The 21409-nt window shown below is 39.7% G+C and overlaps 1 long non-coding RNA gene across 4 annotated transcripts in view; it reads right to left on the bottom strand.

The window, feature by feature from the left end:
• The window catches only part of LOC113897078, a 111139-nt gene that overhangs the window by 71047 nt on the left and 18683 nt on the right, over positions 1 to 21409 (bottom strand). For all 4 annotated transcript variants that reach the window (XR_003512238.1, XR_003512241.1, XR_003512242.1 and 1 more), the window contains exons 2-3: positions 2895 to 3049; positions 256 to 351 (exon numbers count right to left, since the gene is read on the bottom strand). This is a non-coding gene — a long non-coding RNA (uncharacterized LOC113897078). The remainder of the gene's footprint in view (positions 1 to 255; positions 352 to 2894; positions 3050 to 21409) is intronic.

Genomic DNA, 21409 nt, shown 5'->3' with positions numbered 1-21409 from the left:
ACACAAATCCCTGCACCAAAGGGCTCAGGAAATGGTTTTTAGGGCTTCAGGGGAGTCCCACTGGGAGACATTCTCTCCCAATCATCTCCATTTTTAGCAAAGGTTGTACTGAATTTTAGGTGAGTGTGAAGATCCCCCATCTTGTGTGGATAAAAGTAGGTAAGCAGTGATTCTACAGTTGACTCCATGGCCTTTTTGGCCCAGAGAACTCAGAATGCAGTTTCCACACTAAAACCCAGATCGCCTCTCACTTACCTCTTGGATCCAGGGAACTCTTGCTCATTAACAAGGGAGAGTCTGAGAGTCACTGTCTCCTCTGAATTTCTTTTCCTTTTGGGCCCAAATCAGAGGCTACAAGCAAGAACAGAGATACAAATCATTGCAAGTCAGTGCTGATACCTGAAATAAATATTGACACTGTACTTTTTCTCTTACTTCTATGTACTGAACACACACTCTGTGCCTGGCCCTTTATCGACGGCATCTCATTTACTCCTCACCACAACCTGTGAAACAGGTTTCAGTGGGCCCTGGTTGACTACACAGTGGGGAGAAGATGCAGGGTAAGCATCACCCACAGGGCCAGGCAATGAGTAAGGGCCAAATCCAGGAGTGAATCCCAGATCTGATTCCAGAGTTGAAGGTCTCTCACACATTGGTTGTATGTGAAAGGAGGTAAGGAAAACATAATTTAGATTGATGGAGGGAAGGAAGGATGGCTAGATGGAAAGATAAAAAATAGTAATACTATGTAAACACATATACATACATACATTTAATGGGACATATATTATAGAAAATAGGTGGTGTTAAATGGGTATACTCCAAATGATTCTTTAAAATGTTTTGTATGTTGGAAAAAAAAAATCTGAAATCAAGTGTTGGGGAAAAAGAAGAAAGAGAGTAAGGGAATCAAAGACACAACCAATGAAATCTTCCTTCAAGGATCTGTCTCATGTTTCACTATTTGTTCTAGAATCTTAAATTCAATTTAGCTTAACAAATACATATTGAGGCTTCACTATGTACCAGGTACCAAAACACCCTGCCAGTCTAGGATGCTGAATTCATGGGAGGCACTATTAGGACAGAAGACAGAACAATTCTGGGGTTCATAGCCAGCAGCTGACCCTAACAACCCACAGTACCAGGCTGACTTTGATAAAGAGGGGTAATGAATAGGCGAAGTGGTATAAGAACACAAAGATAGATAAAATAGTAACTGAGAGGTCTGGGAAGATGCCTGGGAACAGGTAAGATGTGAATTGTGCCTGGGAAAACAGGGAAGATGTCAAAAGGTCTGAACTATTTTTACTCACAACACTTTCAACCCCAAACACATGGGTTTTTTCCCCTGACACCAGCCAGTCCTCTGATACCACCTGGGTGTCCTACAATGAATTCAATTCTGACACTATCTCCTGGAGGTAGAGTCAGGTCCCACAAGTTAAGGGCTCAGTCCCTCCAAGAATGTCCCTAGTTTAGATGCCATTAGAAGGCTGTGAGTCCTTTGCTATACTCTGGGGGCACTTTTGAGCGCTGCTACTGCTAAGTCACTTCAGTCGTGACTGACTCTGTGTGACCCCATAGACGTCAGCCCATGAGGCTCCCCTGTCCCTGGGATTCTCCAGGCAAGAAGACTGGAGTGGGTTGCCATTTCCTTCTCCAATGCATGAAAGTGAAAAGTGAGAGTGAAGTCGCTCAGTTGTGTCCAACTCTTAGCGACCCCATGGACTGCAGCCCACCAGGCTCCTTCATCCATGGGATTTCCAGGCAAGAGTACTGGAGTGGGTTGCCATTGCCTTCTCCATTTGAGCACAGAGGACTCCATATAACAGTGGTGTGCAGCATGCACTCCACTCCTTGAGGCGGCCTCAGGCTCTCTGCAAGTTAGACACTGCTTAGCCATTTTTCTCCTGGGGTTTTGCAGTCTCCTTAGAAAGTCATGACAACCCAAGCTATCTGGGGCTTCTGTACTTACCACCTTTCCCTCTGAGGAGCAGGGCCAAAGCCTCTTTCTCAGAAGAGAGAGGGGCCAGCAGCTTCTAAGAGCCTTCTCTGCTCCCATCTCCCCTCCCACCCACTTCCCTCCTCCTCACCTCCCACCGACATCTAAGAGCTCTTCCCCCTCCGCTAGATCTAGCCCTCTCCTCACCGCCTACCAGCACACCTGGAAAACTGCGTGTTCTCTCTGAAGCAAGACGCTGTGGTCCAAATTATTTTATAATTTCTAGGCCAAGTGCCATTAGAGTCTTGACTTTTGAAAATCAAAAGCTTTTTTCCCTCCAGTTCTTTGGTGAATCTCCTTTTTTCCCTGATACAATAAAGATGCCCAAATAAGATTGATGGGAAAGGTCAAGGCAACAGGAGCCGCCAGAAGGGTGCAGAGGGGTAAGTCGGTTTGTATGCTAAAAATATCACCCTGCCAGTGTCCTCACCACCCTTTAAAGCTGGTTCATCCCTTGAGCAAAGGGCACAGTGCACTCTGCATCCTCCTTCATAATCATAACTCCTCCCTGTTCTTGTGTCTCTGAAGAATTTCAGTTCCAGGTGACCTGATCTAGACCGGGCTGCACACGGAATCCCAAGGGAAGCCCGATACCTAAAAATGATGCATCTCACATCTTATAAGTGGCTTCTGTCTTAGAGTTACTTGTGACTCTCTGGAGGTTTTCTCAAGAAATTCAGTAGATGGATTCCCAAACCACTCATCACCAAAGTGTATAATAGTTTTGAAATAGAACCATTTGTTTATGTGAGTTGTATGGCTGGTGCGCCTGCCATACAGTCTTTGAAAAATTCTGACACAAGATCCTTGAGTTGGGGCAATATACTTTGTGGGTTTTCTGTGCAGATCATCACCACAGAGAATTAAATATTTCTCATGGCCCCACCTGACCACGCACAGCTGGTCTCATGCCCTGTTTGTCAAGACATCTGCTCCTTCTCACCCCTGGTGGCATGCCTTTGGCTACACACCAGAGGCCTTTCTTTGGTTTCAATTACCCTCTCTGGTTCATATGACAGTCCTCTGTATCAATCATGGGGCCTGAAAGAGAAACAACTTGTCCGTTAAATCAGTCAAAAGTGCAGATGTCTGAGAAAAATATTAACTTGATGCTTTCCTTCACCAACTGCTCACCCTAAATAAGGACCTAGGAAGTTCTACTTCTGAAACTTAACTACATATTAGAGAAACCCCTCAGTTCAAGTCAATAAATACCCACAGGGTCTGTTTTCCACCATAAACCCACACAGATAAAGTCAGATGTGCCTCTTCCCACAAAGTAGAAAGAGATTTTCCTTGGCATAAATTAAAATCCTCCCTTATGGCCATGGATTTATCAGCAGACTTGCTCATAATGGTCATCTTATGAATGACAGCTGGGAACAACAAATCATTCCTTGTTACAAAGGCTGCTTGATATGGTTCAAAATGGCAGAATCCCTGCTAGAATGAACCTTCTCCGGACCAATAAAAATCCTTCTAGGGAAAAAGTGGAGGGGAGCAGTGGTTGCAGCAGGGTAAGACACACACTTCCAGGATCTGAAGGGAAACATTCAGCAGCTGTGGCTTCACCACCTTACATCTGTTCCTCAGCAACACCCAGAAGAGGTGTTGACCTCAAATACATTGAGTTTTTTCACCCACTCAGAGCTGAACATCAACTATTGATATTCAAACGAACTTTTATTAATGACAAACAAGCCTAAGATCATCCAGGGAGTCTGTGTGTGCTGGTACTATACTCCTTCTGTTCCTCCTTTCCAGCAGGAACGGAGGAAGCTTTTTACTTCAAAAATACAAATTTAAGGGACTTTCCTGGTGGTCCAGTGGTTAAAACTCCATGCTTCCTCTGCATGGGGTGCAGGTTTGAATCAATCACTGGTCAGGGAACTAAGATCTCACATGCCCATATGACCAAAAAGAAAAAAGAAAAACCAAATTTAATACATATGACCAATAATGCTATACAATATGAATAAAACATTGATTGGGTTTTGCAATTCTGAAAGCAGTAAATTGCCAACAGCTCAAGCACTGATCACTTAAACATGATCCTGAAATACATTTATTTAATTTGGTGTATTATCAATCACTTCTACTGTCTTCTTGGCAATGGCAAAAATACACAGGCAATTTCTCTCCCAACATCCTCCCAACTATCCCCAAAATAAAAGCACATGTTTACAAAAAAACTCTCTCACCTAACCAGACATTTTCTGAGAAGCACATACAGTATTTTAAACTCAACGCAGTACTCAGATCTGTTAAACATTTTCAACACCCCTGAAAACCCCATTGAAGAAAGAGAATCTACATTCTTTACCCAGTCTGCCTGACTTAAAGTAGCATGAGGCTAGAATCATCCACATGTAAAGTTAAACAATGAAATTCCCCAAGTACATACACGCTGTGAAAATCAGTAACCTCTTCTCAAACTAGCAAATTGGATTCAAGTGTTTGGTTCACCGGTTACATCCAACAGACACAAATAAGAGGCTATCTCCCAAGTGAAAGAAAAGGGGGCAAGGAATTCTTGAAAAAAATGTGTTCTCATCAGAATTTCTGTGTTTCATACAGCATGGATGGTGTCTGTAAAACTCTTTGGAAAGTTTTTTCTTTTTGCTGTTTAGTTGCTAAGTCATATCTGACTCTGACCTCATGGACTGTAGACCATCAGGCTCCTCTGTCCATGGGATTTCCCAGGCAAGAATACTGGACTGACTTGCCATTTCCTTCTCCTTACCCAGGGATCAAACCTGTGTCTCCTGAATCTCCTGTTTTGGCAGTTGGATTCTTCACCACTGAGCCACCTTGGAAAGTATGCTGGGACTTAATTTCAGACAATCCTCTTTGTTGGAATTTTAATTAAAAAAGCTTTACTCGGAGCACTGTGTACTGCCTCATTTCATGAAAACAACTCACTGCCATGCAATTGCTTATATAATTTGATAACTTCGGGATTTCAGGTTTTCCTTAACTTTGCAACCAGATTACCCTTCCTAAAATAAAACATATTTTCTAGAAAAGTTCAGCTAAAGTAACTGGCTCTTCTACTGAGCTATGGGCTCTGGGAATATTTGTCAGAAATTCTGGTCATTGAACTAGCACAAAGTTCATGTCCCTCATCCTTAGTCAATCAGCTTGTGTTTTTTCTCTCTTTTCATTCCCGGAGTACCTTTCACCCTTCTCTCTAGCAGTGTCTAACATCATCTCCATAAGCTGACTTCACTTCCCTGCTCATTCCAATCTTTCTACCTTTGGATCTCCTCTTCTTCCTCTTAGGGTAGAATGTTTATGCAGAAATTCTACAGCTACTTCCATAGTCTAGATGCAAAAACGTCTTCTTCCAGTGGAGTAAGCTGTATCTTCTACTTAAATGCATACACTTTCAAAAGGAACATACACAGAAGAAAGGAACAGGGACTTATGCTAGACAGTCCTAACAGCTGGCTTGTGAGGCTCTTATTCCCCTAAATGGTCCCCAAGGCTCCCTTCCATTGCCATCTTCCCAGTCCCATGCTCACTATTAGAATGGCAGACCTCAGGACACACCTGTCAGAGCATCTTTTACAAAGTTCTGCGAGTTGCTAGTAATTGGAGTCCTTTTTCCTTCCATATCCCTAAGTCTCTCTCAAGGGCCACAGGGTCTTGGTATATTTCAAGGTTTGAAACTACTGTTTTAGTTTTGTTATTAATTTTTTGAGGCATCTCAAAAAAATTTCCACAGTGGCTGCACCAATTCACATTCCAAACAATGGTGTATGAGGGTTCCCTCTTCTCTACATTCTCTCCAACCGTTGTTATTTCTGGACATTTTGATAATATCCACTCTAACAGGCATGAAGTGATATCTCACTGTGGTTCTGATTTGCATTTCTCTAATATTTAGTGATGTTGAACATTTTTCATGAGTCTGTTGGCTATCTTAATTTCTTCTTTGGAAAAATGTCTATTCAGTTCCTTTGCTCATTTTGTAATTGGGTTGTTTCAAGTGGATATATGGCATCTACCATAGAATACCGCTACTTCACTTCCAAGTATTCATCCAAAGAATGTGAAAACACTAATCAACAAAATAAAATACCCACCCCTATGTTCACACAGCATTATTACAATAGCCACAGCATGGAAACAACCTAAGTGACAACTGACAGATTAAAAGATAAAGATGTGTTTTCCACACAATGGAAAAGAACTTAGTCATTAAAAAAGGTGAAATCCTGCCATTTGTTGCACATGGATGGAACTTGAGGGTATTATGCCAAGTGAAACAAGTCTGATGGAAAAAGACAAAAACTTGGTGATTTTGTGGATATTCAAAATATGAATAACTAAAAAACACATAGATACAGAGAACAGAGTAGTGGCTGCCAGCAGCGAGGAGAGTTAGTGGGAGGGCAAACGGTTAAAGGGGGTCAACAGCATGATGACAAAGGAAACCTAAGCATTTGGCAGTGAGGACACTGTAGGCTATACAGAAGCCAAAATCATATACATGAAACCTATGGTATAGTCAAAACGACAATGTAAAAACCTTAAACTACTGTTTTAGAGACAGTAGTTTCTAGACTCAACAGGCCTTTGTGAGCTATCCTAAGCATGCTACTAACATTAATTATATTTTAGCTACTGATAAACTTATATACCTACTTGTAAAGAGGATTTTAGTGTTATTGTTAATACTGTTCATGAGTGGCCTAGTACTGAAGAGAAACTTTGAAATTAAAACAACTAAATTTTATACAGGACGTGAACCAAGAACTTCCAGATGTTCAAGGTGGATTTAGAAAAGGCACAGGAATAAGGGATCGAGTTGCCAACATTCGTTGGATCATAGAAAAAGCAAGAGAATTCCAGAAAAAACATCTACTTCTGCTTCATTGACTATACTAAAGCCTTTGACTGTGCAGATCACAACAAATTGTGGGAAATTCTTAAAGAGATGGGAATACCAGATCACCTTACCTGCCTCCTGAGATATCTGTATGCAGGTCAAGAAGCAACAGTTAGAACCAGACATGGAACAACAGACTAGTTCCAAATTGAGAAAGGCTGTATACATCAAGGTTGTATGTTGTCACCCTGCTTATTTAACTTATATACAGAGTACATCATGTGAAATGCCAGACTGGATGAACCACAAACTTGAATCAAGTTTGCTGGGAGAAATATCAATAGCCTCAGATATGCAGATGACACCGCCCTTATGGCAGGAAGCAAAGAGGAACTAAAGAGCCTCTTGATGAAAGTGGAAGAAGAGAGTGAAAAAGCTGGCTTCTAACTCAACATTCAAGAAACAAAGATCATGGCATCCAATCCCATCACTTCATGGCAAATAGATGGGAAAACAATAGAAATAGTAACAGATTTTATTTTCTTGGGCTCCAAAATCACTGCAGATGGTGACTGCAGCCATGAAATTAAAAGATGCTTGCTCCTTGGAAGAAAAGCTATGACCAACCTAGACAGCATATTAAAAAGCAGATACACTACTTTGTCGACAAAGGTCCACCTAGTCAAAGCTATGGTTTTTCCAGTAGTCATGCATGGATTTGAGAGTCGGATTATAAAGTAAGCTGGGCGCCGAAGAATTGATGCTTTTAACTGTGGTGTTGGAGAAGACTTCTGAGAGTCCCTTGGACTGCAAGGAGATCAAACCAGTCAAACCTAATGGAAATCAGTCCTGAATATTCATTGGAAAGACTGATGCTGAAGCTGAAACTCCAATACTTTGACCACCTGATGCAAATAGCTGATTCATTTGAAAAGACCCTGATGCTGGGAAAGATTGAAGGCTGGAGGAGAAAGGGATGACAGAGGATGAGATGTTTGGATGGTATCACCAACTCAATGGACATGAGTTTGAACAAGCTCCAGGAGTTGTTGATGGACAGGGAAACCTGGTCATAGGGTCCCTAAGAGACGGACATGACTGAGGGACTGAACTGAATCTTTGAAAAAGGGTTGGAAAATTGGAGGCTGTTTTGTTTTGGGTGTTTTTCTTTTTTTTTTTTTTGCTTGTTTTATATTTCTTTTACCTTTCTACATATTCCTTCTACAAATGTTTCTTAGTCTCCTGTTGGTCATCCTATATATTAATATTAATGGCTAGGACTAAAACAATAGGCTAACGCAGAGACTTCCTGCCCTTGTGAAGCTTACAGTCTAGCAGAATAGAGAGATGACCAAATAATGAAAAAAAAGTTTAAAAAAAGTTAAATAGCTACTATGACAAAAGGAAGAAAGTAGACGCACAGTGCTCCACTGGGAATAATTGATCTAGTGAGAGAAACCAAGGAAAGCTGGGTAAAGGTGGCAGAAAAGAATGTTCCAAGAAAGGGAACAACTGTGCACAAGTCCCATGGTAGAGGAAGCCTGGCACACCAAGGAGCTGAAAGGAAGTCCAAGCGGGGGCATAGACAGGGTGGCGGTGGGCACAGATGAGGCAGATGGGCGCACAGCAGCTGCATGTCACACAGCTTTAAGTGTGTGTGTATGTGCTTAGTCGTGTGACTCTTTGCAACCCCATGGATTGTAGCCCACCAGGCTCCTCTGTCCATGAGATTTTCCAGGCAAGAATACTACAGTGGGTTGCCACTTCCTTCTCCGGGGGCTCTTCCCTGCACAGCTTTACGGGGAAGAGCAAAAGGAAATCACTTTAAGGTGGAAGGAGTAACATGATCAACTGGGCATTTTTAGAAGATGACTCTAGTCACAGTGTGGCAAAACACTGGTGGTCAGTGGTTTACTTACAGAAGGTCACCACAGGAGTCTTCACAGGAAATGATGGATGGAGGCAGGCTCGAGAGGGTTTTGGGTGGGAAAAGCGACAGGATGTGGGGGCGTGGGTTGGATATGAAGGCTGATGCTCAGAAAGGATCAGGTTTCTCACATATCCCATTTTAACTATCCGGTCCTTAACTTACTCATTGACTATTGTCTATGGTCTCTACTACTACTACTAAGTCACTTCAGTCGTGTCCGACTCTGTGCGACCCCATAGATGGCAGCCCACTAGGCTCCTCCATCCCTGGGATTCTCCAGGCAAGAATACTGGAGTGGGTTGCCATTTCCTTCTCCAATGCATGAAAGTGAAAGGTGAAAGTAAAGTCGCTCAGTCGTGCCTGACTCCCAGAGACCCCATGGACTGCGGCCCCCCAGGCTCCTCCATCCATGGGATTTTCCAGGCAGGAGGACTGGAGTGGGTTGCCATTGCCTTTTCCGGTCTATGGTCTTTAGACACTTGTTATTTTTCTTTCTGCACGTTCTCACTTCATCTTGAATGGAAAATTCCTCTTACTTCAAAACTAACAATGTACAGAGCCCTTCAGCATTATTCTACCAAGCCCCCCAAATCTATTTTTAATAAAAATGTAATTCCCATTTGATTTATGTTATAATTTTTAAACTAAGTTGGTCTCTCCCCCTTAAATATTTTTCTGTTCAGTAAAACTTCCTTCACTGAAATGATAAATCTGAATTTTGATATAGTGGTAGAAGACTTTTAGTTACAGAGAAGCCAAACTTGAATCAACTCAAATACAAAAGAGAATGGTTTATAAACACATGAGGGTGTCTCACAGATCAAATGCAGAAGTGCAACCAAGACTGCCCATTCCAGAATGGGCTGGAATCCCTTGGAAATTTTACTCAATATTCTGTCTGCTCCTCTCTATATGCTGGCTTCAGCTTCTTACTTTGAAAGTCCAGCTTTCTCCAACATTCAGTCTATAAGACAGCTCTATTACAGTTCTTATATTTTTATATTCTGGGTTTAGCCACAGAGACTGACCCTCAGCCTCTCAGTGTCCCAATTCCAAATTTCAAGGAGGGGAACTTGGCCCTGATAGAGTCGGGTGATCAACCATGGTCAGTTAACTATGACTGGATGTGGGTGGGTATAAGAATTCGGGGAAGAAATAGCCAATGCCAATTCTGAGTTCCCAGAGAACGGAGAATTGTTGTGAATTTGGCAGACACCCCATTTGGAGAAAGAGGGAAACAATAGCTCCTTTACTTCAATAAATATGTGCTAAGCAGCAATCACATACCAGAGGCAGGACGCAAAACTAAGTGCAGCAAATTCCACCTTCAGGGAGTATAACACCCCACACTGCCTATGAATACCTTGGTCTCCGTATATGGTCACTAATCTATATATAACACATATCTAAAAACACAGTGTACTATATAGAGTCTACATGTAAGATTTCATTCTGTGGAATCAGCATTTAGCTCTCATCTTGGACAAAAGCAAAACATTTGCAGACAAAAAAGCAAAGAGTTAAAGTTTCATTTCCAGTTGTTGTCAGATCCTACTAAGCAGGATAAAATTAAAAAATTATTAATGCAGATAACTTTGGTATTTCTATTTGCCAGCATTCATCTATCTTCAAGGGATAAAGGTATCTATCTATGTATGTACCAGTAGAAAAAAAAAAAACAAAACTGTTAATTGAAGATCTACAGCATGGAAGTCAAGTTGCTAGACAGGCCTAGACCACAATAGTAGACAGCACATCAGATTCTGAGCTGGAAGATCCATGGTCTCCTCATACCAGCTGTGTGATCTCAAGGGGCCACACACCCTGAAGAGCTTTACCTGTAAAGTGAGGCTCTTACCTCTCTAACAATGTCAGCATAGGGAAGTAGGAATTAAAAGGAAGAGTAAGAAGGTAGAAAATGAGGCACTGAGAAGGCAGTCCAAATAGGAATGAGGAACAAAGGGAAGAGAGAAAAGTGATCCAGGCCACATAAAGATTCCTTCCAGACCAATGCCTGATGACCAGACAGCTAACCTATAGGCCATGAGCTTCCAATTTTCCCCATGCGTCACATGGCTCTCTCTTTGCAGATTGAGTTGTGCTCAGTCTTTCTTTTTCAAACAAAAAGGAGAAAAAGCTACCTAGTTAATGTAGTAACTTTCACCTATGAAAAGAAATGTTAATATTATTTCCTTTGGCTTCCTTATCTAGCCCAATTTTCCCTTCCCTCCTATTGCCTCTCAGACCTTTATGTTTTCTTTTCACGAGAAGCTTAAATTCAAATTAGCTGCCTTTCTGGAAAGCTTTCATCTTCTCTTCAGTTTCTCATATTATTGTCCTCTATTAGATTTTATTTTTGCCTTTTCAGACTTCACTAAACCTCCATTCATTTGCATGAGCATTGCTGTCCCTTTAAAGGGCTATAGATATTTGAGCCTTATACAGGCTATCAGGACTTCCCTTATGGCTCAGCTGGTAAAGAATCTGTCTGCAGTGAGGGAGACCTGGGTTCGATCCCTGGGTTGGGAAGATCCCCGGGAGAAACGAAGGGCCACCCACTCCAGTATTCTGGCCTGGAGAATTCTATACAGTCCATGGGATCACAAAGAGTCGGACACGACTGAGTGACTTTCACTTTTCACTTTTCAGTGTTGTTTTTGAGTTCCTTTTTTAAAAGTTTTGATGTGGACTGTGTTTAAAGTCTTTATTGAAATTGTTACAATATTATTTCTGTTTTATGTTTTGTTTTTTGTGGCCCCAAGGCATGTGGGATCTTAATTCCCCAACTAGGGATCCAACCTGAACCTGCTGTATTGGAGGCAACCACTTCAAAGCACTACAGGAAAGTCCTCTGTTTTTGAGTTTTCTATTGCTGTCTCAGTACAATCCAAAATGGACAACAAGTGATATTAAGCTACTTTTAGTTTAATAAGTAATGAAAACATCATAAAAAATATTTTTTACTTTTAGAATTCATTCCTCTTTTATTTAGAACATGCCTTCTCAATGATGATATTACCCCAAAAGGATGAAAATTGACTCATGTGGCAAAAAATCAGCTTAGATATCACAGTGGTTTGTGGCCCTCCCAACCCTGACTCTCTTTAACTACATAAACAGATATACAGCACACCTGTAGCATTAAAATTTCATGGTGAGAGAAAGCACTTAAGGAAAAAAGTGTCTGAAAAGGCACCACAGTGGGGAAATAATTCTTTAAAAATTTTTAAAGGTTGAGGAAAACAATTTAGAACTAATCTATACTTGTATAGATTAGTTTGCAAAAGCATTAAACACAGTCTTTCATTTAATCTCCACAAATCCAAGTCAACTGGGTATAAGTAACCTCTTTTCCAGATATGTAAATTGATGATCAGGGAGCTTCCTTCCTAATTGTGCAAGTGTGGTGGCCAGTTCCCCGCCTCCATCTATGACAGTACAGCTCATGTATTTCTTTAGAGCAGGGCTCCTCAACCTCAGCACCACTGACATTTGGGGCAGGATAATTCTTTGTTGCAGAAGACTTTCCTTTGCAAAGTAGGCTGTTGAACAGCATCCCTGGCTTTGACTCAGTAATATCCCCTCCACCACCACATCCACCAGTGGGGACAACCCAAATGTCTCCAGATACTACTACCAAATGACCCCTGGGGAACTGGGTGGGGAAATCAATCCTGGCTGAGAATCACTTATTTAAAGCCTACTGATAAAAAGAGACTACCATCTACTGTTTTTAATGTCATGTGAGCTAAGAGTTATGGAGCTTTACCAAAATACCAGGCATTTCATATGTATTGACTCATTTATTCCTCCGTTAATGCTATGGAGTGGAGAGTAGCATCCGCCATGCCTGTTTTACAAATAAGGAAAACAACTTGGAAGAACTGTAGTCAGTAAACTGTGAAACTAGGATATGTAGATGCTGGAGCTGCACTTATATCACAAAGAAGTGCTTAAACTATTGACCCAAGTATAACTATTTGGTTCATGGAAAATAATCTACATTATGATTATAATGTTGACTTTGAATTTAAACCCAGAAGTTGCTACAAATGGCAGTTTCCATTTTATGTACACACACACACACACACCACATCTTCCTTATCCATTCATCTGTTGATGGACACATGGGTTGCTTTCATATCCTGGCTATTGTAAGTAATGCTGCTACAAACATTGGGGTACATGTATCTTTTTAAATTAGTGCTATCATATTTTTTTTGATATATATCCATGAATGGCATTGCTGGGTGATACGGTAGTTCTATTTTTAGTTTCTGAGGAATCTCCATACTGTTTTTCATCGTGACTGTATGAATTTACATTCCTACCAACAGTGTTGTTCAACAAGGTCCCTAAATTCAAACTGCTTACACACTAGAAGAGAAATACCATATCACGGTTAATTGGAGATTAGACTGGTGATTCTCAAAACTCTAATTCTCTAATAAGACTGAATAACCATTTCCAAACTTTCCAGGATAATTAAATTTAGAGAGAGAATTTAAAGTATTTTTGCTTTTACATTGTTCTTAAGTGTTGGATATCTGCCTCTTCTTGTTTCTAATAAAACTACAAAAAGAAAAAGTATGAACAAATGAATAGATAGGAAATAAACATTTGGATCAAAATTTGGAGACTGAGTAGCTTAATGTACTTAAAGTATTTTGTGGACAAGGTAGTCATGCAATTATATTATTTCCTGTTTATATGATAGAATTAAATATGAGTAGTTCATGACTTCCAAATACTAAATAAGATTAAACTAGATTAATTTCCAGAGTGGGCTCTGCCTCTCATTTTCCTTTATAGCCCCCAGCAACTGGCATGGTATAAAAACCCTTATGGTATTAATGGGTTTATTAATAGTTAATGAGTACAATGAAGAAAGAATCTTGAAAAGAATAAGAAAACAAATGATATGAGAATTCAGAGGAGAGACTCCAGGGTGAGTTGATGAGATGGACTGGCCAATTGTCCACTAAACAATTTCTCCTTTTTTTCTCCAGGTCACATAAAGTTGGAGATTTCCCAGCATGCCTTGCATCTAGGAGTAGAAAATGTGGTCAGAAGGTAGGACCATTATTCAACTTGGTCCATAAAACTCAGTGACTGAGAGGAGAGGATTTTGAGAACTTGGGTAGGTTGGAGCCACTAGCTACAAGCACCCAGGCTCCCTGAAAAATCACCTGAAGGAAAACTGCCCAATCAGCAACAGTGCTGTGGACAGTTCATGGGGAAGAAAAATATGTGTTATATTAGGTCACTGGAATTTGGGAGCTCTTGGTTGTGTTCATTAGCTACTCTGACTAATACATTTGGTTCAACGTGAAGCCACCCCAGTGCTCAAAACAAACCATGACACTAAAATCTTTTTCAGATAAGTTGCTTCATAAAATTCCTAACTAATATTGCCTCTGTTCTGCCTCTAGAGACAACAGTACCACTGTTATTAGGATACAGGTAAGTATATGAATAAAACACAAAGGTCACACCTGAAATAAGATTGTGGGATAAGAAAACTCCCTTGAACCAACTGTTCAAGGGAATTTGGGTTGAAGGGAACCAAACACTTTAAAAAATAAAAAAAACTGTCTTCACATCCATGTATCTTTAAATACGACAAAGAGCATGCTTGTTTTCACCACGGGTAGGAGATAAACATTAACATCTGGAAATATGGCAAGAAGAAAAACTTGTCTGTGAGAAAATACGAATCCTGGTTGCCCACCAGACCCAGAGCATTTAACCTAGACCCCACCCTGTCCTATCCCATGCCATCCCATTTCCAATTAAGGCTTATTGAGCATCTACTGTGTGTGAGTCACTGTGCCTGTCACTAGGGACATGACGATGGAGTAGGCAGCTGCTGTCCTCAGGAGATACTCCGTTCAGGAGACAATTGTGTACATAATCAGTTCTACAGTGTGAAATAGATATTTGTAGTCTATCCAAATAGGGTATAATGATAACCAAAAATCAGTGCTTACCACTACCTGGGGTGACTTCCCACAGGCAGTGCTTCTTAACTGTCCCTAGTCCCCCCTTGAAGCGGCAGCTTCTTTGACTTGACTCCAATTATATATAAATTAACAGCCTTGGCTGAACACTAGCTAATTATCCAGATATGAAAATACAATATGCAAATGACACCACCTTAATGGCAGAAAGTGAAGAGGAATTAAAGAGCCTCTTGATGAGAGTGAAGGAGAAGAGTGAAAAAGCTGGCTTAAAACTCAACATTCAAAAAACAAAGTTGATGGCATCCAGTCCCATCATTTCATGGCAATAAGAGAGGGAAAAGGTGGAGACAGTGACACAGTTTACTTTCTTGGGCTCCAGAAACACTGTGAACAGTGACTGAAGCCACAAAATTAAAAGACGCTTGCTTCTTGGAAAAAAAAATTATGACAAACCTAGACAGCATATTTAAAAACAGAGACACCACTTTGCCAACAAAGGTATGTATAGTCAAAGTTATGGTTTTACCAGTAGTCATGTGCATATGTGAAAGTTGGACCATAAAGAAGGCTGAGCACCAAAGAGTTGATGCTTTCGAATTGTGGTGCTGGAGAAGACTTGAGAGTCTCTTGGACAGCAAGGAGATCAAACCAGTTAACCCTGAAGGAGATCAACCCTGAATATTCATTGTAAGGACTGATGCTGAAGCTGAAGCTGAAGCTCCAATACTTTGGGCACCTGACATGAAGAGCTGACTCATTGGCAAAGAACCTGGTGCTGGGAAAGGTTGAGGGCAGGAAAAGAAGAGGGCAACAGAGGATGAGATGGTTGGATGGCATCACCTATTCAATGGACATTGAGTCTGAGTAAACTCCAGAGATAGTGAAGAACAGGGGAGCCTGGCGTGCTGCAGTCCATGGGGTTTCAAAGAGTCGGATACGACCAAGCAACTGAACAAAAACAACACGGTCCTGTTGTGTGAGGTCTATGAACTCACTGTTAATGAATCAGCAAAATACATTAAATAAGGTGTTTTTAAGCAGAAACACAAACCCAGATTATGTATTGACCAATTGATAAAAAAGTTTTGACCAGAGAACTACAGGAAACTAACCCTGTATTTCCCCAGGGAACAACAGTTCACTATTCACAGATTTTATAGAGCATAACTACTGTGAATAACAAGACTTTAATCTATCTATTTTACCAGTTATTTATTTAATATATCACTATTTACCCACAGATATTTATATTATGGGTTACAATCTAACACTATCATTAATTTATTGCTCAAACTGTTCTATCCTTAGCTATTGGGAGAGTAACTTTAAAATGGAAAAGTCTAGTAGTGACTCTCTTGGCCAGGCAATCAAGATCAACCTCACCTTGATCTTGATTGGTGATGATCAATCATCAATCAACATCACAGTTGTGATATTGAATGAATGGTGCAATCTGATGTACTGAGAGGGATGAAGAACTGTTTCTGTGGTATTCTTGATGGGGACCTTAGTCTAGTCATAAGATTGCAGACAGGCCTGAATCAAGTGTCATGCCACAAAATGATCAGTACTCTTTGGAGGTGTCGAGGTCATAAAAGACAAGGAAAGACTGAGGAACTATCGCAGACTATAGGAGGCCAGAGAGAAATAGCTAAATGAAGGTGTTAAATCTTAAATTGGATCTTGGGAACAAGCACAACATCAAAAAGACATTAGTTGGACACTTCAATGTGAAGTCCAAATGCAGTCTTTAGTTCATGATACTATCCTGCTGTTAATTTCCTGGTCATGATAATTATACTGTATAATTATAATTATACAGCATATAAGATGCTACCATTGGGGTATGCTAAGACAGGGACATACAGGAATTTTTTGTACTATTCTTGTAATTTTTCTGTAAATCTAAAAGTAATTCAAAAGTTGACCATTGCATGGTCTTGCATACCCATTGGGTGCACAAGTTGGAGAGTTGGGAGAAATGGCATCTCAGAGACTATATATAGGAAAGTGTTCAGTTTTTCAGAGTCTTTCTAGATTGAAAATCCTTTGGGGAATGGTGGAGACAATAAATACCTTCCTGCTTTACAATAGTAACAAGATTTGGTTCTCCAAGACAGGAGACTTCACTCTCAGCTATCGACCTTGGGCAAGCCACAAACATAGTTTCTTCTTCCATAAATGAAAGGGCTAAAATGAATAATCTTACCTATGTCTGTTGTATAATAAAGTCTTATTATTCTAAATTAATCTTGTTATTTAGCATTTCAAATCATATACTGTAAGAATATCCTTTAAGAATGCCTATTTATTCTGCTTTCTTAGTAATCAGTAGCAGTGGTGACATCTCACAAGAAATACAGGAATTAAATGGCAACAGTTGGAAGAAATTCTGCAGCACTGCTCCCCAAAGCCCATTTATAAAACAGATAGAGTATACATGCTCACAAACAATGCAAATATATCTAAAGAATCAAGAATTATGCAGCCCTCTAAAATGTGTAAGTCACCAAACCATTATATAGAAAAGCAGATTATAAATGTGTATAATGGCTTCAGGTAACACTTTCCAACATAAATATTTTTAGATGGACATAAGATAGACCTTCTAATTATAGTCCAGAAGAGTATTATTTTAGAAAACATGAGTCACTAACAGAAATAAATACACATTATATACTGAAAAATATAACATTCATAACAAACAATAAAATATTTATACACCTTTAATCTACTTTCTATTATATAGGAAATAATTTTGTCAGATGTTGCCAAGTTGGCTGAGAACTTTGACTTCTGGTCATGTCATAATTAATACCATTGGGGAAATATTAGGAGACAGGAATGAGATAGAAAACAGTGGATTTGATATTCATGAGTGTGTAATGGCCACTTTTACAGGGCAATAGGAGTTAGTGGAAAGAGAAGTTGAACATGAATCCTTTGTGGGTTAATGAGAAGATTTCTCCTCTTCCCTTTCCACCTGAAAATTCATCAGCTCACTTAGGACAGTTAAAGAAGGAATGAGAAATGAGGAAAACGACTAGAATGGAGTTCAGTCTATGCCATTTTGTATGGGTTATAATTCCCTGATCCATTTTATAGAAAGCAAAAAAGGTACTGTTGAGAAATTTAAATTTATGTGTTTGAACCATTATTAATACATATTAAATTATTTTTCTCAAAGATAACCTAGCTTTTAAAAAATTAATCCTCTAATTGCTAATAAATTTAATTAAAATAATGAAATCTAATATTAATGAAGTAGAACAGTGGCCAGAATAATATATCATTAATATCGTGGGTTCCTCTCTGCTTGTATTTTCATCCTTACTTACTTTGGTCAAGTAATTTCATTCTCTGAGCCTTATTTCCTCATTTAACATAAGAACAATAGGTCATACTTCATAGGGTTGTAATGAAGATTAAGTGAAATTATGTACATAAAATGCTTGGCATAGATCTAGTACATAGTGTAAATATAAGCTATTATAATGCAACTATTTATAGAGAAATTGGATGCAGGTATATATATAATTAACATATAGATGAAGAAGACAGGAAAGAAATACAGCAAAGTATTAACAGTGGTTTTCCTGTGTGGTAGGGTTATGGGTGATTATATTTTCCGTTATTAGTGTTATTCTGCCAAATTACCTACACTGGACAAGTATTTCTTCTATAATCAGGAAACTCATGTTGCCTTAAAAACCAAAAACAGTGAACAAGACCTGTAAATTTACATATACATTCCTTCTTCCTTTTCAATAATATATTATCTAGTAATTTCTGAACCAGGAACAAAGTTGGGTATGGACAGCTCACTTTCACTTGATCATAATTAAGCTGGGAGATAAGGAGTCTTCAAGGACAGGAATGAAATGATAAAAATCGATGGGAGAGGGTGGAGAGATCCAGGGAGCATCAGATCTTGAAGAAACAGAAACAGGAGAGGACAAACTAAGAGAAGGAACACTGCCAAAATTCTCACAGACCAGAGAGGCTACCAACAGAGCATCAGAAGAAAGCAAAGACTAGATATTTAGTGCAGAGTGTCTTTATGCAACAGTTATCCATCGGAATTGTTTTCAAACTATTGGATATCTTAAAAGGAAAAGGAGAGCCTACTGTGGCGAATGACTCTTGCCATGCCACGCCACTGAGTAACCATTCTCGATGGCTCTTTTCCAATCATGCTCACAGGTTAATGATTATTTGTATTTCATTTCAAACTTTTGTGAGATGACACCACCCTTATGGCAGAAAGTGAAGAGGAACTCAAAAGCCTCTTGATGAAAGTGAAAGTGGAGAGTGAAAAAGTTGGCTTAAAGCTCAACATTCAGAAAATGAAGATCATGGCATCCAGTCCCATCACTTCATGGGAAATAGATGGGGAAACAGTGGAAACAATGTCAGACTTTATTTTTCTGGGCTCCAAAATCACTGCAGATGGTGACTGTAGCCATGAAATTAAAAGACGCTTACTCCTTGAAAGGAAAGTTATGACCAACTTAGATAGCATATTCAAAAGCAGAGACATTACTTTGCCAACAAAGTTTCGTCTAGTCCAGGCTATGGTTTTTCCTGTGGTCACGTATGGATGTGAGAGTTGGACTGTGAAGAAGGCTGAGCACCGAAGAATTGATGCTTTTGAGCTGTGGTGTTGGAGAAGACTCTTGAGAGTCCCTTGGACTGCAAGGAGATCCAACCAGTCCATTCTGAAGGAGATCAGCCCTGGGATTTCTTTGAAAGGAATGATGCTAAAGCTGAAACTCCAGTACTTTGGCCACCTCATGCGAAGAGTTGACTCATTGGAAAAGACTCTGATGCTGGGAGTGATTGGGGGCAGGAGGAGAAGGGGACGACAGAGGATGAGATGGCTGGATGGCATCACTGACTCAATGCACATGAGTCTCAGTGAACTCTGGGAGTTGGTGATGGACAGGGAAGCCTGGCGTGCTGCGATTCATGGGGTTGCAGAGTCGGACACTACTGAGCAACTGATCTGATCTGATCTGATGGCAATGTTAATGGTATAATTGCCTAAGGATGCAAATGGAGGGGAAAAAAATGGAGAAACAAGGATTCAGACTGTTTCAACCTGGGTTGACTATCTGTGACCACCAAGGTTCTCAACAGTCAGCGAAGAAGTATCTGGAATTAGATTTGCAAGGATTATTCAGTTACCACATTTGTGAATTAAGGAAGCCAATATTTTTATTTTACCAGCTTTCCAACTTTCTTAAAGTCTACTAAAATCATTTAAGATGAACAGCTTTACAAATGTATGGTTAGCAAAAATCTTTCTTGTGAGTCTATTTCCCTTTGGTTGACTTTTTTCCTGAAGAAATTTCCAGAATATACCAGATTATGCAAGTTAAGAATATTTTTTTATAAATGAATATTTCTAAATAAAATACTAGAAATGTATAAAAAATTTTGTGAAGACACTTCTGACAGTGATAAGGGTTCAAACAACCAACAGATTAGACGAGAAGATTTCTATTCACCCTTTCTACTCCTAATTAAATGTCCAGTTTATTCTTCATGACTAGGGTTCCCAGTGTATTACCTATACAACCATAAAACTCACCCCTTGTGGAACTGCCAATGGCCTCACATAACTAGGTATGACTAGGGTAGCAAGGTAGACTAAAGAGTAACCTCCACTGCCCTTATCTTGGATTATGGATTTCCTTTAACAAAACATGATGCTACTGATCTACTGCTCATCACTGAGATGTATTTTCCAGTGAGAGTAAGTTATTTATGCTCACTCAGCCATACCCATGACTACTCAATCTTCCCCAGGAAACAATCTGCCCCTGATGAAAGTTTCAGCCTGTAACCACAGGAGAGAATCAAGAATGACAATAAAACTAGGGATTGAGTCCATGACTTGGTTTCATTAACTCTATGAACTAGATAGCTGCCCATCTGTTGGAAAGGGTACAGATTAGGGTGAGTCAGTTGCAAAGAATAATTCCACCAACTTTTATTTTTATGAATGACTAGAGGCTATTTATTGGTAAATTATTAAGTGTATTATTAAGAGTTGCTAAGTGTGTTATTAATAAACTAAACTTAGTATATTGCCAGTATTCACTATGGATTTATTCTACATTCAGCTAAGATGGCTTTGTGCCAGGCAACCCTGGCCAATATTCAAAAACTCCCACCAGGGATGCTCCACAAAGAAATAAAATCCCTGTACACTTTTAGAAAGGATATTTCAGGAAGACACATCACTGTAGATTTGACCTAGTCAGGTTTTTAATTATTGTTAATTTTCCTCTTTAACTACAAATGCTCTTAGTTTAGTATCTTCATTACAAATTTAGTTTGTTGTAGGTGATTTGGTTAATAACATCTACCGTTTGAAAGTGTTTTCAGTCCAGGCCCTATGCTGAAATCTTTACATCTCATTTATTGCTCTTAAGACCCCTTTGGGACAGGTAATAGTATTGTACTCATTTTGCAAATATGAAACTATAACACAGAGAGGCTAAATATATGGCATGGCATCACAGAGCTGGAAACCACAGAGCCAGAATTTGAACTCAAGGATTTCTACTCTAGATTGGGGGAGGTCAGAAAACTTTTTCAGGAAAGGGCCAGATGGTAACTATCTTAGGGTTCATAGGTCATATGGTCTCTTCTCATCTGTGCTACTA

This window comes from Bos indicus x Bos taurus, chromosome 8 (assembly GCF_003369695.1).
Source record: "Bos indicus x Bos taurus breed Angus x Brahman F1 hybrid chromosome 8, Bos_hybrid_MaternalHap_v2.0, whole genome shotgun sequence".
Taxonomy (NCBI): domain Eukaryota; kingdom Metazoa; phylum Chordata; class Mammalia; order Artiodactyla; family Bovidae; genus Bos; species Bos indicus x Bos taurus.
This window is presented reverse-complemented; position numbering and strand designations above follow the sequence as displayed.